At 41.6% G+C, this 17,493-nt stretch overlaps 1 long non-coding RNA gene across 1 annotated transcript in view; it reads left to right on the forward strand.

Annotated features, from left to right (window-relative positions):
• Window positions 1–3,009, forward strand: part of LOC146690088 (uncharacterized) — a 384,415-nt gene extending 381,406 nt beyond the window's left edge. Inside the window, exon 2 of the long non-coding RNA XR_014915770.1 lies at window positions 2,913–3,009. This is a non-coding gene — a long non-coding RNA (uncharacterized LOC146690088). The remainder of the gene's footprint in view (window positions 1–2,912) is intronic.
• Window positions 3,010–17,493: the final 14,484 nt, after the last annotated feature.

The raw sequence follows: 17,493 nt of genomic DNA on the forward strand, positions 1-17,493 counted from the left end.
TTAATTACTTAGTTACTTTTAAAAACACGATTTACAACCTGAAGAGGTGATAAAGCGATAGATCTTTCAGCCTAATTCTACTTTTTCTGCATAATCCATCATATAAATGTAATCAAATGGAAAAGTCTCTTTTTAAAACTTGTTTTATTAGTTTTAATCTTTTAACTTCATGCATCAAGCAAAAATTAAATTATATGCAACATTCTCTGACTGGAAGAAATTAGTTTAACATTTAAACTTATTTTCTGCACATTCCAGCACATAAAATATAAATATATATATATTTTTTGTGTTTACACTCAGTCTTTCAGATGCAAGTAAAACACAGCAGAAAATAAATAAAGTCAAAGACTCAGCGGTCCTGTTGCTCTATTTTCACCTGTAAAGCAGGAGTGGGGCAGGCGGAGGTTTACCCTGGTGCAGGTGTGCCGCGGTCAGTGGAAGAATCCGCGAGTTTCTCTGTGAGTTTCCCATCACGTCGTAGCTACTCGGTGCTTGTTGGAAGTTTAGGGGTTTTTTTCGCTGTAAAAAGAAGTTTTCTTCCCACACACGATGGACGCTAATGTTTTTGTCACTTTTTATGGAATAAAACTCAAAGTAAGGTCAGTACTTCCACGCTTTAAACGCTGCACGCTCATACTCTCTCCTGCACTCGATATGTGATCCATTGTTGATCTGCACACAGCTGTTGTCACTAACGTTGCACTCGCTTACGTCACTGTCATGAGACATTCTCGCAAAAAAATCACAGTTTGAGTAACGCAGTAAGGCAGCGTTCCTACGGGAAAGTAACGGTAATCTAATTACCCGTTTTTGCAAATGTAATCCCTTACTTTACTCGTTACTTGAAAAAAGTAATCGGATTAAAGCTGCCCATCTCTGGTAACTAAACCACTATTTAAAAAGCATCTCTAGACCCAGCAGTCTTAGCTAATAATAGCCTATTTTCAGATGTTACCTTTTATAACTTGATGCTAATTTTGTAAACATCCATCCATCCATTCGCTTCCGCTTGTCCTTTTCAGGGTCGCGGGGGGCGCTGGAGCCTATCCCAGCTGTCATAGGGCGAGAGGCGGGGTACACCCTGGACAGGTCGCCAGTCTGTCGCAGGGCCAACACACAGGGACAGACAACCATTCATACTCACATTCATTCGCACATTCACACCTAGTGACAATTTGGATTATCCAATTAACCTATCCCCACAAGCTGGATGTCTTTGGACGGTGGGAGGAAGCCGGAGTACAATTGTAAACAATTGTACTAATTTATGTCCGTAAGAACACTAATGCATGGTATGCTTTGTGTGACTGATAGGCAGCATTTGTCAGTTTCTTAGACAAGTCTTCTGTTCACTCATCATATCTGGTTTCAAAATACTAGATGATGATGTCAGAAATGATGGTGAGGAGGAAGCATAGTCCCAAACAGAAGCCCCAGGTACACCACCAACCTGTTCATGTGTTTAACTGTTTTTCCCCACTCGGCCTTTACTTAAAGAGCCATCTTTAGACCCAGCGCTCTTGGCTGGGTCTCCAACCTTCCTTTCATATCAAACATCCTTGAAAGAGTAGTTGTCAAACAGCTAACAGATCATCTGCAGAGGAATGGTTTATTTGAAGAGTTTCAGTCAGGTTTCAGAGCTCATCACAGCACAGAAACAGCTTTAGTGAAGGTTACAAATGATCTTCTTATGGCCTCTGACAGTGGACTCATCTCTGTGCTTGTCCTGCTAGACCTCAGTGCAGCGTTCGATACTGTCGACCATAATATCCTATTAGAACGATTAGAACATGCTGTAGGTATTACAGGTACTGCACTGCAGTGGTTTGTATCATATCTATCTAATAGACTCCAGTTTATGCATGTAAATGGAGAGTCCTCTTCAGGTTAATTATGGAGTTCCACAGGGTTCAGTGCTAGGACCAATTCTGTTTACATTATACATGCTTCCCTTAGGCAGCATCATTAGAAGACATAGCATACATTTTCACTGCTATGCAGATGACACCCAGCTCTATCTGTCCATGATGCCAGATAACACAGATTTTTACTTCTAGTTTATTACTTCTAGGCTGAACAACTGTAATTCAATATTATAAGGATTTCATAAAAAAACAACCTGAAAACCCTTCAGTAAATGCAAAATGTTGCAGTAAGAATACTTACAGGGACTAGAAAGGAAGAATATATTTCTCCAAAATTGGCTTCTTTACATTGGCTCCCTGTTAAATCTAGAATTTCCTTTAAAATCCTCATCACATACAATCATCATACAACTATCATCACATACAAGGTTTTGAATAATCAGGTTTCATCTTATCTTAATGACCTTATAGTTTCGTATCACTCCTGTAGCTGCCGTCATAGGCAACTCTCGCATTTAAGTTCATTTTATTAGATATGTAAGGTTGAAACAATTAGTAGTTGAAATATTAAGAAATAAATCAATAGTAATTCATGTTTTGTTCATTGGATTTATATGTTTAAATGTGTTATTTTTACTAATTGTGCAATTAGATAGGAACCTTTTCTATAGTTCCGTCTGTTGTTGCTAAGAGGGTATTTTTGGCTGGCACACTCAGCAAGCTAATTGAGACGAGCCACGAGGTTTGCACGTCCACAGTAAGATAGTAAATAGTAAGATAAATAAAAGAGTGCCTTTTTTGGACCTCCCCACGATGTAAGGATTAAAGTTTTATTCCCTTTGAGTGAGGCCAATGAGGTAAATGTTTTCTTTTGTTTATTTTCGTTGTATGTAAATATGCTAGTGTTGCGTGATATTCTAGTGCAATTACCGCAGTGTGAGGTGTAATGTGTATTTTATTGATTGTTTTGTTGGAATGTTTCGCCATATATAATGCTTAGGGGCTTTATTAAGAATATTCATTTAAGTTTGTATTTCTTTTTAGTTCTGACTGCATTGTATCGGCTGTGGTTGGACATCATTACATGTTAAGGCATGTCGAAGAATCCTCCTGTCCGAAATAAATGTCAGTTAAAACACAAGGAACAAGTTGAGCTTTATTACGACTCGAGGGGAGTAACAACTCCATTAGAGGACTTCAGAATGCAGGCTTACTTTGGTTCCTAGGTTATTTAAAATGGAATGGGAGGTAGAGGTAGAGACCCAAACCAACCTCTCATTAGTCACCTCCTTCAGGTCTTCTGGGGGGGGACACCAAACCATTCCCAAGCCAAGCAAGAGATGTAATCTCTCCACTCTATCATGGGTCTACCCTGGGTCCTCCTCCTGTAAACAGATGCCCAAAACACCTCACCTGGGAGGCCCCTCAGAGATATTCTCATCACATGTTTGAACCACTTTAACTGGCTGCTTTTGATGTAGATATAGTGGCTCTACACCAAACTCCTCCCAAATGGCAAAGCTCTTCACCCTATCTCTGAGCACAGCCACCCTTTGGAGGAAGTCCATTTCTGCTGCTTGTATTTCAGACATAAAAGAACTACTTCAGGTCTATAATAACTGTCCGTGTATCTATAGATTACAATACAATCGACTATAGAGTTTCCTATCGACCAATATAGTCTATTGGTTGAAATGTCCATAGATACACAAAGAGCTCTGAATAGCTGGGTAGTTGCTCAAGAGACTTCATGAGCAACTAAGAAAAGCTAATCAAATGATAAAGGAGAATGTCCAGAAAGTCTCCACTTAGATGAAGGACAGTTACAGTTATGATGTTACAGCTAGAATTACCCCATTGCTCAGTGGAGAAAGGATTTTAGTCAGCAGATTTTCAGCACACTGAGAAGAAGACATATAGATTATAGTTAGTTAGCCAGACCCCATAAATCCAGAAGATAAAGATAGTCCTATCCAAGTAGTTCAGTGCAATCGGTTATGCTTATGTCTTTTTTTTTAATCCTCTGATAAATGTTCAACCAGAAGCAGTGTGCAAGTGCAATGAGTGATCTCGCTACTTTTACTCTACTTTTGTTTTCTGTTTCAGTAGCTGCAGTCATTTATTTATGTGTGCCTCATAGACCTCACTCATGATCAGTGGAGACACCAATCAGAATCAGAATCTGGAGGTGCTAATTTGAACTGGAAACCTCAACTGTTTGGTACGGAGGACCACAAGAGCCACACACATCGAAATAAAGCATTCAGTGCTTAAATAATGAATTGTAGAATAAATTCTGCATTTGTAAATTAATTTTTGAATTCCAATTTAATAAAGTGATTTTAAAAAACCTTTTTCGAATTCCACTTTAATAAAGTGATTTTCAAAAAGTTTTATAAAATGAAATGGTGATTCCACTTCTCATGTCAAAATCCACTTCCCTTTCCTGTTTGCTCAGGGATTAACATTTGGATTAGCAGTTGGATTAGCAGTTGGATTAGGAGTTGGATTAACACCTTCATTTTAAAAATCCTGCTGCTATTGAAATTAGCCACACCGTGGGATGATGATGAGTTGTTTTATCTCTAAGTATCGCAAAGTAATGTGGTAACATCTGGACTGATGAGTTTACTGTCAGCATTTTAATCGCTAGTTTAAAGGCTGTAGGCTGCAGCCGTTGCTCTAACACTGTATAAATGTAACAGGCCTCAGTGCTGGTTCTAATAGTCTGAGCTGCTTCCAGCTTTATTTGTGAAGAGCACAGCAGCTTACAAAACACGTAGCGAGCTCATACAGCTGGGAGGTAATATTTTCATAAGCTAAGATAACGGGGCTACGTGCGTTGATGCTAGCGTTAGCCATGCTAGCACGTTACCTTCAACAGGTGATCAGACTGAGTAAACAGGCACTCAGTCAGAGGTTGCGCTCTCCGTTTTGCTGCAGGGTCCCTTCATTCTTCACATAACTGTGTCGAGCCGAGTGTAAATCCTGAGGCTGAACGGCCTTTGTACGAGCACACACGCTTCTTAGCTTAGCAAGGCGAAGCTATGAGCTAAAAAATCCAGGGCGAACAGGAAAGGGAAATGAAGTTTTTTAAAAGCATTTTATAAATCAGTTTACTAAATTGGAATTCAAAAATGAATTTACAAATGCAGAATTTATTCTACAATTCATTATTTAAGCACAGAATGCTATATTTGGATGCACGTGGCTCTTGTGGTCCTCCACAGTTTGGAGCAAGGTTCCAAAATTAATTGCAAGACCGACCCACATGAAGCGTCACAAACAGATTGAGGAAACCAAAGGCAAATCTTTGGTGGAAACACGGATGATCAGACGGATGATCAATTTGAGCTAGCTTTAACTAGCATTGACATTTACAGTTTTCAATATATAACTTTCAAACTTTGTGTTAGTCAACATCAAGGTCACTGCAAATGTGAAAATTTTACATTACCAACAATTTTTTTATGGATCGTCTTCATACTTCACAAAAATATACCCAACCATGGGGGACAGGAGTCCCTAGTTAAGTATTGTAACTTGACCTTCAATGTCAGTGCGCTTGCAACAACCAGCATGCAACCTGTTTCATTTGCTCTTTTTTTCCTATACTTTAACCTTTCCTAACTTTTTTCTTTGTCTTTTACTAATTATTTATTATTTAGAGCATTATTGTTTATTTGTTTATACAGTTGTCTTTCAAATAGGTGGGATAAGAGAGTTTTTGTTCTCCTTGTTTCCACAAAACTATTGCTTTCATTACCGAATGGGACTGCGGTGCAGCAGCTACACGCTCCATGCTTTGTCTCCATAGATCAGCTGATCGCCCTGATGCCAGCCGGCTTGTTGACCAGACCCACAGACATACACTGTGGATTCAGAAGTGGGGACAGAAGAGGACAAGGAGGGGGACGGCGAGACACCTGAGGCCTAAAGGAGGAGGAGCTATAATTCATATCTGTCATGTATTATAATCGGGAATATCCAGTGGTTAGCAAACAAGACGTATGAGTTAACAATGCTAGCCTGGAGTCAATGGGAACTTTCGGAGTGTAGCTTGATGTGCTTCACCAATGCATAGAAGCACCAGGATATTATTAAGATGACAACACATCTGTGGATGGCTTCCACGCTGTTCGGGCCAACAGGTACAGTGTCACGGGCGGTAAGCAGAAAGGAGAAAGGAGAGGGTTTAACTATTCGTGTTAACTACCGGTGGTGTAACCCTGCTCACATAACAATCAAAGAGTGAATTTGTGGCCCTCACATTGAACTGTGTGCTGTTGGACTTTCCCTGGGAATTTACCCATGTGGTCTTGGTGTCTATGTTCCTCTCTCTGCTATCCCAACAGCTGCATCTGATACTATTCTCTCTGCCATAGCCCAGTCACAGACTCAGCACCTGCGTGCCTTCATTGCTATCTCGAATGACATCAACTATGTCAACTTGGACATTACACTGCCAACACAGTATGTGGTTTGTCCCACCAGGGGGGAGAGAATTTTTGACCTTCGGTATGTTAATTTCAGGGTTGCATACAGTTCCTCCTTCCTCACACCACTGATTCACCTCACCCCCTGCTGTGGGCCTATTGTGAAGAGGGAGCCTTTGACCACTATTAGTATTAGTTATGTATGTGGGTGGCTGTAGCTCAGGTGGCAGAGCAGGTCAGCCACTAATCAGAAGGTCGGTGGTTCGATCCCAGGCTGCCTCCTGGCTGCATGCCAAATATCCTTGGGCAAGATACTAACCCCATGTTTGCCTACTGGTGGTGCCAGTAGGCAAACATGGGGTGCCAGTGTCCGGCAGCCTCGCCTCTGTCAGTGTGCCCCAGGGCAGCTGTGGCTACAATGTAGCTTGCCATCGCCAGTGTGTGAATGTGTGTGTGAATGGGTGGATGACTGAATGTAGTGTGAAGTGCTTTGGGGTCCTTAGGGACTAGAAAAGCGCTATACAAATGCAGGCCAGGCCATTTAGTTGGTGGTCAAGGAGGCCTTAGTGGTTACATAACCTGCACTGACTCCATTGTCCCATCTCAGACTGTCTATTATTACCCAAATAACAAGCCATGGGTGACTAAAGGCATCAAAGCCATCCTCAACGACAAGAGGAGGGCCTTCAGAGCTATAGAGAGGAAGTGAGAAAGGTTCAGGTGTTACTGGGGGGTTAGATCAGAGAGGCTAAGGACAGTTACAGGAAGCTGGAGTAGAAACTCCAGCAGAACAGCACGAGAGAGGTGTGGAGTGGCAAGAAGACTGGATTCAGGGCATCCAACAGCAGAGGAGTGGAGGGCAGTAAGGACACCCCGTGAGCTAAATTTGTTCTTCGACACTGCAGTGAATGCTAACCCCCATGTTGGCTTAACTGTAGTCAGCCTGCTATCCACGCCACTCTTTCTCCTTCTTTCTCCACAGTGCCACAGGTCTGTAAACCTGTGGCACTGACTTCTACGTGATGATGTCAGACCCGGGTCGGTTGTGTCCTTCATGGCCCACCGTATCCCAGAATTCATAGCGTGGCCCAGCCAATTCCAGTTTCCAACAATGGCGGCCGCTACTAAGTTTTAATATTACTCTTATTAATCTTTCTCGGTCACAAAATAAACTTTTAACATATTTTCAGGCGAGAATATAGCTGTGGAAACTTCTATCTGCTCGGTTTATCAAGATATCGCATATTTACAAAAGTGGTCCGATGTTTTTGGAGACATCTGTTACCCATCAGCTCGATAGCTAGCTGAGAGCCGCCAAGAACGGCAAACTCCAGGCACATCGTTTTCAGATCACCGCGGTCTTTCGCTACTCAGGTTAAACATGATAGATAAGTCACTTGGATAACTTAAAAATGTTAGTTTGGCTTTTTTCAGTGTTTTATTTCTTCATGAGATTAAAGTTGTTAGATTAGATTAGATTAGATTAGATTAGATTAGATAAAACTTTATCAAACCCCCGGGTGGTTTTCACACAGTTGAATAAACGTCAAACAGAAAACTGATTAAACAGAAGTGTGAGATGGTCGAGAATTTACGCCAGTGTCCTGTTATATTTTAGATAGCAAGGAGCAGACGGCCGAGTTTATTAAACTCCACCGAGACAGCGGTGACGCTAATCAGAAGGCTAGACCGTCCAATTTTACAGCCATTTACTTCCAGCCTACCCGACCTTCTGGGGATCCGGCCCACGTAGAGCGCGAAGGCCGGGTCCTCAGGAGGATGCAGCCCATGAATTTGGACACGACTAAGGACGCTGTCATAGTCTGTCAACGACGTTGATTAGCTGCGTGTATACGAATGTGAATCATTCATTGGCTGGAGCAGCCAGTCACTTACTGACACACACTGCAAAACAGAATGAATTTTAACGTTTTTATTTTAATGTCAATTCAGGTTTGCTTTTTTTTACACTCAACAAAAATATAAACGCAACACCTTTGTTTTTGCTCCCATTCCCCATGGGATGGACGTAGAGACCTAAAATTCATTCCAGATACACAATATAACCATCCCTCCCAAACAGTGGTCACAAATCAGTCCAAATGTGTGGTAGTGGGCACATCTGCTATATTGAGATAATCCATCCCACCTCACAGGTGTGCCACATCAGGATGCTGATCTGACATCATGAGTAGTGCACAGGTGTACCTCAGACTGCCCACAACAAAAGGCCACCCTGGAATGTGCAGTTTTTTGCGCTATTGGGGGTCTGGGGACCCAGAACCGGTCAGTATCTGGTGTGACCACCATTTGCCTCATGCAGTGCAACACATCGTCGCATGGAGTCTATCAGATAGTCAATTGTGGCCTGTGGAATGTTGGTCCACTCCACTTCAATGGCTGTGCGAGGTTGTTGGATATTCGTGGGAACTGGTACATGCTGTCGTATACGCCGGTCAAGCACATCCCGAACATGCTCAATGGGTGACATGTCCGGTGAGTATGCTGGCCATGCAAGAACTGGGACATTCTCAGCTGCCATCTGCCCTGAACAATGTGAACCATGATTCATCCGTGAAGCGCACACCTCTCCAACGTGCCAGACGCCATCGAATGTGAGCATTTGCCCACACAAGTCTGTTACGGCGATGAGCTGGAGTCAGGTCAAGACCCCGATGAGGACGACGGGCATGCAGTTGAGCGTCCCTGAGACGGTTTCTGACAGTTTGTGCAGAAATTGTTTGGTTGTGCAAACCAATTGTTCCAGCAGCTGTCTGGGTGGCTGGTCTCAGACGATCTTGGAGGTGAACCTGCTGGATGTGGAGGTCCTGGGCTGGTGTGGTTACACGAGGTCTGCGGTTGTGAGGCCGGTTGGATGTGCTGCCATATTCTCTGAAACGCCTGTGGAGACGGCTTATGGTTGAGAAATGAACATTCAAAGCACGGGCGACAGATCTGGTTGACATTCCTGCTGTCAGCATGCCAGTTGCACGCTCCCTCATTGCTTGTGGCATCTGTGGCATTTTGCTGTGAGACAAAACTGCACATTCCAGGGTGGCCTTTTGTTGTGGGCAGTCTGAGGTACACCTGTGCACTACTCATGATGTCAGATCAGCATCCTGATGTGGCACACCTGTGAGGTGGGATGGATTATCTCAATATGGCAGATGTGCCCACTACCACACATTTGGACTGATTTGTGACCACTGTTTGGGAGGGATGGTTATATTGTGTATCTGGAATGAATTTTAGGTCTCTACGTCCATCCCATGGGGAATGGGAGCAGTAACAAAGGTGTTGCGTTTATATTTTTGTTGAGTGTATATGCACAACGCAGACCGTGCCAGCAGTGCGCGATCATTGAGTGGCAGTGCATTTATTTAAAGTGTAGTTAAAGAGCAACAATGACAACAGAATGATGTGTGAAGGACATGGCCTCCAATATTTACAAATCCAAAGATACTTTTCTTTCTGGGGGAAGCTCTCTCTCAGTAACACTCAAACAAGAGAAAAAAGTCCGAGCATGAAAACTTCACACATAAGCCAAGAATGAGGGAATTCTCCCAGCTTAAATAGGAGACAGATTACGTCTGTTTACCAACAGGTGAGTTTGTTAACCTCAGGTGTACTGTCAGCAGAGGAAGGACACACAGACAGAATGTGAAGAGGAGAGACAGAAGTGGGTGAGAAGGACAGGAAAATGGAAGACCATGACATTTCAGCACGCTGTTTTTCACAGACAGGTTTGCAGGCATCCATTTAATACACAGCTCCTTTAAGGTCCTGCCAAAGCATTTCAGTCTGACGGAGGTCTGCACATTATGGTCGACAGATAATACATGGACCTGGAATTGGCTGATTTTTATTTCGAGCAACATGGCGCTGTGTGCTATGCTGCAGTGTCTTTTGAACATGAACTTACTAATTGAGGCCTGTTGAGTCCGAGATGACGCTTTTAGGTTTGAGATTTCTCTGGACTAACCTTGGGGTAAATCTGCTGGGATGTCCATTCTCAGGGAGACTGGCAGCTACCATGAATGTTTTCCACTTGTGAATAATCTTTCTCACCATAAAATAAGTCACTTCAAACTGTTTTGATATGGACTCATAAGCCTTCTGATAGGTAGGAACAGTTGCTTCTCTGAGATGACTCCTCTGTCTTTCCCCTATTGGCAGTTAGTTAACACACATTTGAATGCTTCACACCACCAAACCTACAAAACTACTTCTTTTACAGAGGTCGTCACACTTGCTGATGATCAGTTATTCAAGTGCATTTGATTATCAACACCTGACTGTTACAACTCCTATGGAAACAGTAAGAGTGCACTTAGTTTTTCACACACTTCTGCTGTGATCAGCTGGGTGTGAGGCGAGAAAGACAAGCTATGGAAAAGAGCCACAGATTAATAACTAATGATTAAATGCAGAGTGATGTATAAGCACATAGCGACTGAAGAAGAAACACTCGTGCATCGTGGGATGTCCCCAGCAGCCTATTGCAGCATAACTAAGGGAGGATTCAGGATCCAGTCAAAACATCAAATTTGAATTTGTCAAATTGAGAGAAGGTTACTTCCTTTACTCCCGTGCCACCATGGTATCTCAATGTGGCCCCTCCCTAGAGTTTCCAAAATAAAATGTGAGGCAGAGCCTTCAGCCATCAGGTCACTTTTTTGTAGAACCAGTTTGGCCTCAGAACTGACACCCTCTCTACCTTTGAGATGAGACAAACTTTCCTTTATTAAGAAGGTTATAAAACCATATTTCCAACAAGGTTGGGATGTTATGTAAAATGTAAATAAAACCAGAATCAGAATCAGAATCAGAATACTTTATTGATCCCTGGGGGAAATGCAATGATTTGCAAAGCTCCTAAACCCATATTTCATTCATGATAGAAAAAAAATCAATATAATTAATAAAATAAAAGTATATATAAAAATATATAAATTTAAGGGAAAAAATAAGGTCAGTTTGACTTTAATGGGCACAAAAAGCTTGAAAAAAGTTGGGCCACAGGCGGCACAAGGATGGAAAATTAATTGGTGCTAAAACGAAACAGCTAGAAGAACATTTTGCAACTAATTAGGTTACCTAGCAACAAGTCAGTAACATGACCGACTTTAAAGGCAGAGTTTCCCAGAAATAAAAATGGGCACAAGTTCATTGTTATTATTGATTTGGTAGAATTTAAAACTTGATGACCATGACTGTCAGGCCTTCAACTGTATTGCATTTCTGTGATTCTATCAGAGTAAGAAAGAAACCACCTTTTGGTGAACACAGTTGCAGGTCAAAGGTCAATTTTACAAGAAGTCATATGTGTGCCTGGTCCATAAACACCGTCATCTTCTCTGTGCCAAAATTCATTTAAAATGGTGTGAGACGAGGTGGAAAACTGAGCTATGATCAGAAAAATCATCATTTGAAATTGTTTCCAGAAAACGTCCAAGCTCCAAAATAAAGAGAGGAAGAACCATTCAGTTTATTATCAGTGCTTAGTTGAAAAGCTTTCATCTTTAATGGTATAGGGTGATCAGCGCCTATGAAATTGGCAGTTTTCACACCTGAAAAGGTACAAAGACGATAATGCACAAACCGTTATCAAATGATGAGGAAAATGTAAGCTATTCCCTTCTGTATGCCAATGCATGACCTGTTTGTGTTGCAAGCACCACTAGCACATTTACTGTCTCTGTTTCAGGCTTCAATTAACTGATTCAGTTTCTTTTCAGCAGGCTCGTCAGCATGTAAGCATCCAAGTCACTCCCATATATTATGTGCACAGTTTTACTGTAATGTTCTACACAGCTATAGACACAAAATGCCAATGAAGTAGTTGTGTAAAGAATCAAAATGGCTGTATCCCACCTGCAGCAGTGGAGAGAACAATGGCTAATTTCAGAATAATATATCTTCCCCTGAGGACTGGTTGGCTATTTTCACACACGTCAGACTAACCCATTGTATTTTCTCTTGGGAAGTGAGATGATTACATACGTACCTTGGAGAGACCGCTGCATTGACACCTCTTCAACAGCTAGTATACATCTCCAATTACTTCCCAGAGAGCTTTGAACAATCACATTTCCATACAACAGGAATTCTTCTTGAAAGCACTTTCACCAGCTTCCTCGCTCTAATTGCTATTTTGTACAGCAATGACACATAAAGTAAATATAAACAGGGTCATCACAGCATTTCAGGTCGAAGGAGCATTAATAACATCACACATGAAGTTAAAGCAAGCAATTAAGCAAGTTTTTACTGTTTTCTGTGGCTCCTGTGGTCCCGTTCTTTATTATTGGTTTCGCTTTCTGTTTCCTTTCAGATTTTTAATTTTAGGCCATCGCGTGGCTTATACATCCTCCGTTGTTTTTTTTTCACACCCTGCTTGAGCTCCACCTGTAGGTTATTTGTCATCCTGTTAATTAATCCTGTTAATTAACATTTTTAAAGCCTCCATGTTAGTTTTTGGATTCAGACTGCCATATTGGATAAGAGGATCAAGCTAGCAAGCTTGTTTAGCAATTAGCATACATACACTGCTTATGCAACATACATAGCTGTCTGCTACTGCTAAACAGCATTCTGATAAAATCAGTCAGTTTGTGCCACACAGGAAGTCATACTATTAGTCAAAGTTTTACTCCAAAAGGAATAAACAGCACAGGTCCAATGGAGAAGTCCAGTTCGGTGGATTCATGACAGCTATTGGCTACAGCTGTCTATGTCGTAAGAACAGTCAAAGTTGCCACATCCCTAAATCCAGTATTCAGAGTTATTAAAAAAACAAACAACCATACAGTTATGAATACGAAGGAAACTATCCTTGTAGGTCAACACCCAATTTTTAGTACCAGAGTTTAACAAGTTGCATCCATGAATTGTATGGGTGCAATGCACAAACACAGATAGCAGCTAATTCATGCCAAGCAAATGACTAAAAAAACATTAGAATCAGCTAACAGGATAGTACTTTCTAATAAAGGCGTAATAGTAGAGTATGAACGGTGAACAAGGGTGTAATAATGTAGTAATTTCTAAATTATTGCTATGCAATTACCAAAGTAATAACCATGTAATGTCCAAGTAATATCATGGTAACAACAATGGTTACAATTGAGTAATATTCTGCTGAAATGTATGTAATTGGATAGTAAGGGCCTCAAAACTGGGGGTAATAACGTGAAAATACAGCTCAGTAATAAAATAGTAATAGTAGGGTAACAAGGTAGAAACACGTAAAATTGCGGTAATTTCTAAGTTACTACCACTCAATTACTTGTGGTAGTTTCTGTGCAATAAGCAGGAAACAGCGCAGCAAAATGCCAAACAGCTTTAATAGGTTACTAATATGTTATTAAATGCAAACAATCAAACTTAAAAAGTGTGTTATTACCTGGAAACACCTGTGGTAGTTTTTGTGTAATAAGCATAAATTGAAACAGACTGCAAAGAGCTGGCTGCCAGTAGGTGGCAAAATGCAGCCTACTGGCAGTCTGCAATTTTTTTCATCCCCGGATAAAGACAAAGAAGAAGTAGGGCACCGACTGCTAAGTTTAGCGACCATTTGCCTCCTTTTTGGCTTGCGTCGTAGAACCATGATTAGATAAACCTGTGGATTATAACAAAGCAGTTTGAATCAAACCCATATTATAGCTAATGCTGTAGGACTGCAAGGTAAGTAAAACCTGTTTTTTATTCCTTACGTTATATTTAGGACCATGTCTCTTGTATTTGGTACTTCTCAAGCTTCTTGTGTTCCTTCTTCCTGATGCTGCTGCCATTCGCTACATCTATCACTACAGCTGTCTTTTCCTGTTTGTCTACCACCATTATGTCCGGTTGGTTAGCCACCACCATTTTATCTGTCTGTATCTGGAAATTCCATTTGCCACCACCCTAGTGGGCATCTCCAATTTTAACTTCAGGACTTATCTGAAGCAACATCAACATCTGTGCCATATTCAGCACAGATTATTCTGTACACTATGCCAGCCACTTGGTTATGGCGTTCCATGTATGCAGGGTGCTGGACTTGGGGTGAAACCCTCCATGCATGGTCAGGAGCTTTCTTGTCTTTATGTCAGTGGCTTCTATCTCCTCCTTTGGCCAGCCTATTACCCCAGCAGGGTACCTGATCACGGGCAGGGCGTACGTGTTGATGGCCCGGATCTTGTTCTTACCGTTCAGCTGACTCCTCAGGACTTGCCTGACCCTCTGCAGGTACTTGGTGGTTGCAGCTTTTCTAGCGGCCTCTTCATGGTTCCCATTCGCCTGCTGGATCCCGAGGTACTTGTAACTGTCCTCTATGTCTGCAATGTTGCCTTCTGGTAGTTCAATCCCCTCAGTTCTGACTACCTTCCCTCTCTTTGTTACCATCCGACTACACTTCTCCAGTCCGAACGACATCCCGATGTCATTGCTGTATAGCCTGGTAGTGTGGATCAGTGAATCTCGTTCACTCTTGGCATACAGCTTGATGTCCTCCATGTACAGGAGGTGGCTGACAACTGCTCCGTTCCGTAGTCGGTATCCGTAGCCAGTCTTGTTAATGATCTCACTGAGGGGGTTCAGGCCTATGCAGAACAGCAGTGGGGACAGAGCATCTGCTTGGTAGATCCCGCACTTGTTGGTGACTTGTGCTAAAGGCTTGAAGTTGGCCTCTGGTGTTGTACGCCACATCCCCATTGAGTTCCTGATGAAGGCTCTTAGGGTCCTGTTGGTCTCGTATAGGTCTAGGCATTCCAGGATCCAGGTGTGGGGAGTCATAGGCCTTCTTGTAACCATTCCAGGTTGATCAGCCTAGTACTTCCTTTCCAGTCACCTTTCTCACTCAACATGTGTTAACAGACCTCTCTGCATTGAATCATATCTGTTATTAACCTCTGTCTCTCTTCCACAGCATGTCTTTATCCTGTCTTCCTTCTCTCACCCCAACCAATCACAGCAGATGGCCCCGCCCCTCCCTGAGCCTGGTTCTGCCGGAGGTTTCTTCCTGTTAAAAGGGAGTTTTTCCTTCCCACTGTCGCCAAAGTGCTTGCTCATAGGGGGTCATATGATTGTTGGGTTTTTTTCTCTGACTGTATTATTGTTGGCTCTCTACCTTACAATATAAAGCACCTTGAGGTGAGTGTTGTTGTGATGTGGCACTGTATAAATAAAACTGAATTGAATTGAATCTTGGCTGTTATGATGCAGGACAGAAGCTTCCATGTGCTGAGGCAGGTTATTGGCTGGTAGTTGGACGTGACAGGTCCCTTCTGGGACCCCTTGGCGATCAGGTCTGTCCGTCCTTCAGTTCATCATTCTGGGTGTCTCTCAGCTAGCACCTGGTTCATTTGTACTGCTAGATGCTCCTGGAGTGCAGTCAGCTTCTTCAGCCAGTAGGCATGAACCATGTCAGGGCCTGGTGCTGTCCAACTCATACTGGAGACCCTTTTTTGGATTTCTGCCACTGTGATGGTTATTGGACCCTGTGGAGGTCGCTGTGGTCTGCCCTCAGATCCACTAGCCCCTGAGCATTGCCGTTATGGGTTGTGTCCATCTCCCATATGCTCTTCCAGTATTGCTCTGTCTCCAGCCTTGGTGGTGCTGTTCTCATATTGTTCCCCTGCCACTGAGAGTACACCTTGGATGGTTCTGTGGAGAACAGCTGGTTTATTCTCCTGCCTTCGATCTCTCTGGTGTACCTCTTCAAGTGGCTGGCCATAGCTGTGAGTTGTTGCTTGGCAGTTTCCAGCTTGCTGTACTTCTTAGGCACCTTTTTCATCGCACCTCTCTTTAAATTTAATTAAACTGTGATGAAATAGTACTGATGGCACTTCTCCATACAATGATATTTGTTCATACAAGTGTAAGGTATACTCCAAGCTTTGACCAGCCAGCATCTTTGCTATGGTGAGAACAAATCGAGTGTAGTGGGTAGCACATTTGATTTCTGGTAATATTAGATGTTGCTGCAAGAGACTGAAACAAGAATTCTGACTTTCAAAAGGCTGACATACAGCAGCATATTCCTCTCAAAAAGTTACATGGTGAGATCACTAAAGGTTAACTTCTTTCTTTTACCAGCTCATGTCACTTATCTAGCAATTACTCCTGGCATTTTTAATCAGTTCTGAAATATTCGTCAACTTAACTAACTTAACTACATTTGAAAGACTTTATAATTGTATCGAAAAAAGGAAAAATATCAAACACATCAGAATAATACATTATCATTAACTTAGCAATCTGTCTCAGCTGCTGCGGTGAACTCAGACAGTATGCTAACTTGGTGAAGTGACTGTGTTAGCTGTTAGTTTATTAACTGTTAGCTAATGGTGCCACTGATTGAGAAATATGTTGCTCACATTTTACTAAAATCGCTTGGAAGAAAGAAAAATCTGAAGGAAATTAGAACACTTAATGTGATACAGTGATTAATGCAGAGCCACCTTATGACCAGTGTTTCTGGCTTTTCAATGGCTCTTCAATCCCGCCCCCTCTCACAACAACAGACAGTTGGATGGACCTCCATATTTGACAGGAAATTACCTGTCAAATATGGTAATCGTTATTACCATATTTGGTAATAAAGATTATTACTAGTACGATGTTTATTAGAAAAAGAAAGAAAAATCTAAAGGAAAAAGTTCAGTTGACTGTTTTTAAAGCTTTTTAAAGTTTATGTAGATTTTTTTTACTGCAGAAAATTTATCATTTTGAAGTCAAATTATTATTTTTTAAATAAAAGACATAAAAGCAAACACAACGCAAAAAGACAAAGAACAAAAACAATTTGTTACACTTTGTGCATAATATTAGTACAAGAACCACAACTGATAGAAGAAAAGGACACTTAATAAGTTGTATTCCATTGTCTTTTCTCTGAATCTAAATCAATCCAGCTGTTATATCAGACTAAGGACTGATATCTTTTACGATTTCTTTATTATAATGTATTTAAGTACTGAGCATTAAGGTTTACAGTTTGTGTGCACTATTAACAAAGAAATTTGAAAGTCATTAAATAAATCAAATAGGATAAATGTTTAGCTTTTTTCCCAGTGCCAGTGACTGCTTTTGAGTTGATAGGTCGTGTGAGCGCAGAGTAGTAAATTTTCAGAGTACCTGTTTATTTTGTCTGCATTTACTGTTGTCTGTATTTCTCCATCCAGCATTGACAGTTAATGTTCTGC

This window comes from Copadichromis virginalis, linkage group LG16 (assembly GCF_057382275.1).
Source record: "Copadichromis virginalis isolate Kocher_CV1m ecotype Utaka linkage group LG16, C_Virginalis_male_GT1.1, whole genome shotgun sequence".
In the NCBI taxonomy this organism is placed as follows: domain Eukaryota; kingdom Metazoa; phylum Chordata; class Actinopteri; order Cichliformes; family Cichlidae; genus Copadichromis; species Copadichromis virginalis.